Source organism: Mustelus asterias, chromosome 11 (genome assembly GCF_964213995.1).
Source record: "Mustelus asterias chromosome 11, sMusAst1.hap1.1, whole genome shotgun sequence".
Taxonomy (NCBI): Eukaryota; Metazoa; Chordata; class Chondrichthyes; order Carcharhiniformes; family Triakidae; genus Mustelus; species Mustelus asterias.
The window spans coordinates 87,953,856-87,962,447 of NC_135811.1; the positions used below are offsets into that span (position 1 = coordinate 87,953,856).

The 8,592-nt window shown below is 46.8% G+C and overlaps 1 pseudogene; it reads right to left on the reverse strand.

Annotated features, from left to right (window-relative positions):
* Positions 1-4,957: 4,957 nt before the first annotated feature.
* On the reverse strand, positions 4,958-5,118 carry LOC144501080 (U2 spliceosomal RNA; annotated as a pseudogene).
* Between the last annotated feature and the right edge of the window lie 3,474 nt (positions 5,119-8,592).

An 8,592-nucleotide genomic window follows, 5' to 3' on the forward strand; every position in this document is an offset into this window, starting at 1 on the left:
CTTAGATGGTAGAATTATTCAAATAAGAAGCAGTGTGGAGAGAAAAGATGTGGGTCGGAATTCTCTGGCCATTCACGTCCCGCCATCACTGCAAGCGAGGACAGAGAATTTGGCGCTCAGCCAAATCTCCTTTCACTGCAGCGGGACCAGTGAATCCCGCTGTCGTGAACAGCTGGAGAATTCCAGCCTTGGTCAATGATATTTTGCATGCATTTTTCTTGCCACAATTGGGTAGCAGTACTTACTGCAGGTTCACTTCTCCCTGCCACAGGTTGAATCTTCCAATGTCTTTTGAGAATCATGAGACTCAAACTAAATATTCCAGAGCACAGTTTCACCAGTAAGTCTCACTTTGGTAACTTCCCGGGCTGAATTTTTCAGATGGCGGGATCTTGCTTCCCATCATCCAAACTGTCAGCATGGATCACATCTGACTCTGAGTGCCCTGCAGTATTTCACATTCGAATGAGCATTAAAGTAAAGTTTATTTATTAGTCCCACGGGTTAGCCCACGGGTTAGGTTGATTGGCCATGCTAAATTGCCCCTTAATGTCCTGAGATGCGTAGGTTAGAGGGATTAGTGGGTAAAATATGTAGGGATATGGGGGTAGGGCCTGGGTGGGATTGTGGTCGGTGCAGACTCGATGGGCCGAATGGCCTCTTTCTGTACTGTAGGGTTTCTATGATTTCTATGATAGTCACAATAAGTAACTGTAAGAGGGACTTCCACCCCCCTTGGGAACAAACGTACCTTAGAGAGTTCCCGGTCAATCAGACTGGCCAGCAGATCTCCAGTCCCTGTAGCAACAGCACTGCCCTGGACTGAAGAAGAAATGTGGGAGGACATTGGAGCCAAAGGCCAGGCACCAATGGCCCAGGTAAGTTCAAGGTGTCCCAGGGCAGGAAAGTTGGGAAGGCCTGTGGGGGCCGTGAAGGGGACAATTGGGGTCCCAGTGGAAATATTGAAAGTAAGTGGTCTGGAGATCATCGGGACATAAGAAGGTGGATATGACTTCGGAAAGGGGCTTCTGATGGGAGGAACTCCCCTTCTCCACCTCCCTCCACCGCCCTCACCTACCCAGGATGTAACGCTGTTCTTTCTCAGGTTTCTTCCATGGAAGTTCAATACACCTGCCAGCCTAAAAATTGAGACTGGGTGGGAAATGGATTTTAGGTGGCCAGTAATTGCCCACTTAAGGGCTTCAATTGAGGCAAAGGGTGGGCTTCCCATCTGAAGCCTTGCCTGTCTCAATGCAAAATCGCTGTGAGTTCATGGCGGGAAGAAACCTGGAGGGAATCCCATTCCTTCAATTTCACGCTCGCCTCCACCCAAACTCTCCCCCTACCCCTGCCCCCCTCCCCCACTCACATCCCCCAAGAATCTGCCAGTGGGGGAACCATAAATGTCTGGTCCTTGTTTCTAAAAATCTCAAAGCCCTGTCAGTACTGTTTCCTAAGTTTAGATTGGAAAACCAACTTTTATAGGCATCTTTTTTAGTTGTTAACACGAAAACAGTTCACCCTGTTCTTCACAGTGATAACTGCTGGCAGATTTCCACTCCATCTGACGAAGGAGCAGTGCTCCGAAAGCTTATGGTATTTGCTACCAAATAAACCTGTTGGACTTTAACCTGGTGTTGTGAGACTTCTTACTGTGTTCACCCCAGTCCAACGCCGGCATCTCCACATCATGGCTTCTTCCCCACACAGCAATAAAAAATGTTACCTTTCTTTCCCTCTTTTTCTATCTGTCTGCATACGTGTCCCTTTTCTATGTCAAGGGTGGTTTCAATCTGGATCAAAAGAGCCTCACATGGAACCGTCTCCGGGCAGATTTAGTGTTCCCATCCCTGCACCCCCAGAGTATTCTATTTCACCTTAAATTATAAGAGACATTTCAAAACATAACTACAGGGCCCGATTTTACCATTGCGTGGGCACGAAAACGTGGTAAAGTCGGGTGTGAGGCTGGAAACGCGATCTGCGCCCGCGCAGATTGCCACTTTACCGAAACCCGGGAATGGCGGCGATCCGCTTTGCGCCCAAAACGGGCGCAACGGCGATTTAAATGCAATTGCATGCATTTAAATTGAATTAATGAACTGCCCGCCCAACTTTATCAGCATTTCCCCCTTTACCGCCGCGCCGTAATAGACCTGCTAAATAAAAGTCTGAATCGAGTGCTCCAGCTGTTGAAGAGCGCGTTCAGAGCTTCCAACGGCTTCCTGACTCAGATCAGTGGTGGGGGGGGAAGAAGGGAGGGAGGTGGGTCAGATCATTCTCTGGTTGGGTGGGGGGGAAGGGAGTGAGGCCAGATCGTTGTCTGGAGGGGGAGGAGGGAGGCCGGTAAGATATATCTCTGGTGGGGGGGTGGGGGGGGGGGGGGGGCAGATGGATCTCTGGTGAGGGCGCAGGGGGGGCAGATGGGTCCGCTGCCACTCTGTGGGCGATCGGTGAGTGAGGGGGGCAGGGGTGGCGATTGGTCTGGGTAGCGGGGGGGGGTGGATAAGGGGGACAGTGATATGTGTGGGTAGTGGGGGGGTGGATAAGGGGGACAGTGGTATGCTTGGGTAGTGGGGGAGTGGATAAGGGGGACAGTGATGTGTGTGGGTAGCCGGGGGGTGTGGATAAGGGGTTCAGTGATGTCTGTGGGGGCCATCGCTCCCGCTTTTCGCTCCCGGGCCACTTTCTCTGCTTTCTGCGGCCCGGGAGCGATCTGACATGGGCGTGCTTTTTCAAATTTTTTTTTCCAACTGCGCATGCGCAGTTCAGAGCTCCAATCAGCTGCGCTAAGCCCACAGCGCAAATGGAACTCGCAATTTTTTTTCAGGCTGAGTGCGTATGGGGGGTGCCTGAAAACAGATTTCTAAGTTGGATCTGCATTACGCCCAGATTAGAATGAAAATGGTAAAATCGGGCTCATAAAGTCCTGCAAGCCTTATGCAGATCAGACCATGCTTTCTCCCATTTTTCAGGGGGGAAATATCCAAACAGCAATGTTGTCCAGGGGATGATCATGAAACCTCCGAAGGAATTTAGCTGCAAGCCCGTGCTTTATGTGACCTAACATACAGTTTGAGTGAAGTAACATCATCAGATCTCATAGATTCTGAAAATAACTTAGCTACATACCAGCAGCAAATCGTGAAGTGATAATGCAACGTTGAAATTAGTTTACTAAATGTGGATTAATATTCCTAAAGATTGCAAAAAAAAACCATATTTTCTAATTTATATCTTGGCCCATGTAGCTTTTTATTTGCAACTTTTGTTCTGAACAAGAATAGAACCAAATGTATTAGCATTCCAGAAATAGGTTTACTCACTGGTATCAATGGAACAAAATTCGACTTCCAGTGCATGCAGCACTTTGTAGCTGAAATTTTCCTTTTATTTGCCCATGGATGTAGGTATTTTCTTACCCTTATAGTGATCGAGTCAAATTAAATATCTCAGCAGCAAGCTTTTATATTTTAAAAATTAGGGTGGTTAGTTTATTCCCCAACACTTGCCCCAGAAATTAATGTGTGTGACTTCTCACCCACAATCACACAAAAATTGGATACAGATGAAGATAAACCAGTAATTATAAAACAGAATTGAAGTCAGCCTCTATTTTGAAGCAGGCCTGATGTTTCATTGTTGAGTTGTTACTTTAGCTGAACTGAAGTGAAGTGGGTTTCCTCCGGGTGCTCCGGTTTCCTCCCACAGTCCAAAGATGTGCGGGTTAGGTTGATTAGCCATGCTAAATTGCCCCTGAGATCCGTAGGTTAGAGGGATTAGTGGGTAAATATGTAGGGGTGTGGGGGTAGGGCCTGGGTGGGATTGTGGTCGGTGCAGACTCGATGGGCCAAATGGCCTCTTTCTGCACTGTAGGGTTTCTATGATTCTATGAAATACAGAAATTTCTCATTAGGTTGTTGTGGTTCCAAGAGTTGATCTGCCTGGAGGTTGAAATCGCAGATAGGTTTGAAAATGGGACAGGTTAGATGAGAGAGAGGTTTGTTTATCTTTCAGTATGTTGTTGCTTGTCACTTTGCTGTTTAACTGGCTGTAGAGGTCAATGGCTTTGCCTGTTGGACTCTCTCTCTCCAATGGAACTCTGTAAATCTTTGAAGATGTCTCTGAAAAGTATTTTGAATTTTCTTCTATGTCTTTAACAGAAAGCCAAGACTGTACCATATAATTTTAACAGGGTGGAATCTTCCCATCCTGCCCACCACGGGGATCGTAGCGAGCAGGACTGGACTATGCAAAGGTCCATTGCCCTCAGACGGACTTTTCCAGTCTTGGGGCGAGTGCGGTTGGGGAATGCCAAATAAGGGATTGTAGTATTTTAATTAGCAGTCTGAAGTCTTCTCCCACCCGTGGTTTTTAAGTGGCCAAAACCTTTAGATTTGACAAGGGAAATTTGCATTTTTACAATGAAGCTGTTGGTGGAGTTTTGTTTGTCCCCTGGCTGAAACCTGGTGAATCAATATCAGAAAGGGTAACTTTGTCTTGAGAGATAAAATGGTTTAATCCACACAACTGTCAGGCATTACTGGGAAGCCACCTTAAACCCCATTTATATTTAAAAATTTACGCTTTAAAAATATACCTTTAAGGGTTTACAATATTGTCATGTAGGTATTTCACATGACAGAAATCGTACTCTATTCTGCTAGGTACTTGAAGCATCAAAACATGTGAGCAAATGTATTTGCTTATATTAAGATAAGAATACTTGCCTGAAGCAGGAATTCCACGAAGTGCCATTGATTTTGTTAACTGTTTCGTCTCTAAAATCATGCTGTTTTTTTTAACACTTTTCCAATTCAATCAAATCAAGTCCAATTCAGAGTCTCAACAAGTTGAGACATTTCCGATCCAAGATGACAAGACAGGGCCTTAACACCTGTCTTGGGCCTGATCTACATGAGCCAAGCTAATTGGAGGAGGGGGAGGTTTCCTCCTCCAAAGCTTGATCTCATTTGCATCTTAGCCAAAAGACCGAGATGCCGCTTTTAAAAATTGCTTCATATGAATATGAAACTTAAATGTAACCTAATGACCTCAACCAAGTGCAGCGTCCGATCCATACTACACTTGATCTTAGCCAAAAGGCCGAGAAGCGATTGGGATTAAAGAAAAAAGCACCAAACAGCCTCCAAATTTGGTAAACCTCTACACCAACATATATTGAAGGGAGTTTTAACCTGTATCACAGTGAGGCTGGTGTACAATTCTGTACTTGAATTATTAAATGTATATTTTCTGCATTAAGCTATAAATAAATTTGCTTTTTTTAACATCTACACAGAATATGTTTCCAGATAACTTCAAATTATCATGTCTGGGCACTGCCCCAGCACAGATTGGCACTATGCCAGCCTGTGCCTGGGGCGGTGCCATGGAAGGCCCTGTGGGAAGCCCAAATGGGGGGAGTTTCCCATTATGTTTGGTTGGGGGAGACAGCGCCAAGGCCTTTGAAGCGGCGGGGGGGGGGGGGGGGGGGAGGGGAACGTGGCAGTGACAGGGAATGGCCATTGAAGGGGGGAGAACTTGCACTGATGGGAGAGAAAGCGGGCATTGAGGTGAGGAGTGGACATTGAGGGCAGGACCTTGCAGTGATGTGGGAAGTGGGAATTGGGGGAAAAAGCAACAGTAATACCGTCACAGTGGTTGTTGGGGGGAGAGGTGGAAGTGCCCCCAATAATTGTGTGGTGGGTGGAAGGAGAAAGAGCCCTTGATAATTGTGACATTTGAACAATGGGAGTGGGAAGAACCCCCATTACCTTCGAGGTGAAGTAGGGGAATAAAATCAGTTCTGATTGGGCCACCCTTTAAAGATGTTGCTCCAATTTCTGAGGAGCCAGTCTTGCTGGGTCTATCAGGCCCCGCCCCACCAGACTGATACGTAAACAACACGCCCTGGTGTTTTTTTTTGTCAGAGTGCTAGAAATTCTGGTCTGAATACTACATTGCCCCTTAGTGTCCTAAGATATGTAGGTTAGATGGATTAGCCATGGTAAATAAATGGGGTTATAGGGATAGGGTAAGAGAAAGGGCCTGGGTAAGGTACTCTGTCAGAGACAGTTGGTGAAGACTGGCTTCCTTCTGCACCTTAGGGAATCTATGATTTATTAATAAGGTGAGAATGTAGTAGCTGCATGACAAAGAGATGATTAAGACGAGATTTAATAGGTATTCAAAATCGCGAGGGATCTGGACAAGGAGGGAGCCACTGTTGGTGGAAGGATTAAGAACCAGAGGACATTGATATAGGTGATTAACAAAAGAAGCAATGGCGACACAAGGAAAACCACTTTATGTAGCAAGTGGCTAGGATCTGGATTGCATTGCTCCAGAGTGTATTTTAAAGTTTAAAGTTAATTTATTAGTGTCACAAGTAGGCTTTCACCAACACTGAAATGAAGTTACTGTGAAAATCCCTTAGTCGTCACACTCCAGCGCCTGTTCGGGAACACTGAGGGAGAATTTAGAACGGCCAATGCACTTAACCAGCACGTCTTTCAGACTGTGGGATAAAACCAGAACATCCGTAGGAAACGGGCAGGACGTGCAGACTCCGCACAGACAGTGACCTAAGCTGGAAATTGAACCCAGGTCCCTGCCACTGTGAGGCAGCAGTGCTAGCCACTGTGGTAGAGGCAGATTCAATTGTGACCTCCAAAAGAGACTGCGATCATTATCTGAAATGAAATAAAATTTAAGGGAGTGACACATGATGGGAACCGACAGACATAATGGCCTGAATGGCCTCTTTCTGCAATGTTACTATTCAATGATTCTCACTGCTAGTTCTTACCTCAGAGCAGATGGTCTCTGATGGTATGAGCAGTTCTGACATTGTCAGACACCTGACACCTTAATTTCACATCACCACAGAATGGTTACAGCTTCGGAGTCCATTCAGCCCACTATGTCTGTGCTGGCTTGCTGCAAGAGCAACTCACCTATCACCCGAAGAAGTCAGGTGGTCTTGAAACAGTAACTGTTTCTCCCTCCACAGATGCTGCCAGACTGGCTGAGCTTTCCCTGCATTTTCTGTTTATATTTCAGATTTCCAACATCCGCGGTGTTGTTTTTTTGTTCACCTATCACTGAATTCTCCAGTCACTAAAACTTTTTCCAACTCGACCATGTCCTGCAATACTTCATCCCGTTAGCTTTGATCTAGCACAAGATGGAATGCAACTGGTGCGATTTTCAAGCTGCGTTCACTCCAAGACTGGAAAATCCCACCCAAGGTCAACGGACCTTTGCATGGTCCGTGTCCTGCCCACTATGATTCCTGTGGCGAGAAAATTCCACCCAACGTCTTGTCAGCTTGGATCGTGGCGGCACAATGACAGAGTGGTTAGCACCGCTATCTCATAGCAGCAGTGACCCGGGTTCAATTCCTGTCTTGGGTCACTGTCTATGTGGAGTTTGCACATTCTCCCCGTGTTGGCATGGGTTTCCTCCAGGTGCTCTGGTTTCCTCACACAGTAAGAAGTCTCACAACACCAGGTTAAAGTCCAACAAGTTTATTTGGTAGCACAAGCTTTCGGAGTGACACTCCTTCTTCAGGTGAGGTCATGCTGGCCCAGGGGCGGGCTGGGACACATGCACAGAGCTGTCAAGCTCTGTGCATGTGCACTCTGCATGGCCCCTGACAGCTCTGTGCATGCGCCCCAGCCCAACCCTGACCAGCACGACCTCACTCACCTAAAGGAGTGACACTCCCAAAGCTTGTGCTACCAAATAAACCTGTTGGACTTTAACCTTTAACTTTAACCCATAATGAGACTTCTTACTGTGCTTATCCCAGTCCAACCCCGACATAGAATCATAGAAACCCTACAGTGCAGAAAGAGGCCATCTGGCCCATCGAGTCTGCACCGACCACAATCCCATCCAGGCCCTACCCCCTTATCCCTACACATTTACCCGCTAATCCCTCTAACCTACGCATCTCAGGAGACTAAGGGGCAATTTTAACATGGCCAATCAACCTAATCCGCACATCTTTAGACACCATTCCACATCTCCACATCATTCCTCCCACAGTCCAAAGATGTGCAGGTTAGGTTGATCGGCTCTGCTAAATTGACCGTTAGTGTCAGGGGGGACTCAGGATAAATATGTGGGGTTACGGGGATAGGGACTGGGTGGGATTGTGGTGGGTCCAGCTTCAATGGGCAGGATGGCCTCCTTCTGCACTGTAGGAATTCTATGATCTTGTTTGTCCCTCATGCGGGGACCATGCATGATTGGAATTAATTTAAATTGGCTTTTATGATTTAGAATTAAAGTACCGAAAGGTACCCAAAACAAAAAGCCTGCACACTGACAACCCCCCTCCCCCCCTCAGCTTATAAATGCCATGTTTCCTCCTCCAGCACAAAAGCTTCAGCAAGTTTTCTGTCCCTATATTTTAAAAAAATTATCCAAGTCACGCAGTCTCTGGATGAGAGGAAAGGCCTGCGGAAGCCGCGGGTAAGGAGCTGAGGAGGGTCGCGTGTGAAGGGAACATCTTGTTCTCTGTCTGGACAACAACAGCCACACGGAGCGCCTCCCAACTGTCACTCCCAGGAGCCGTTGACG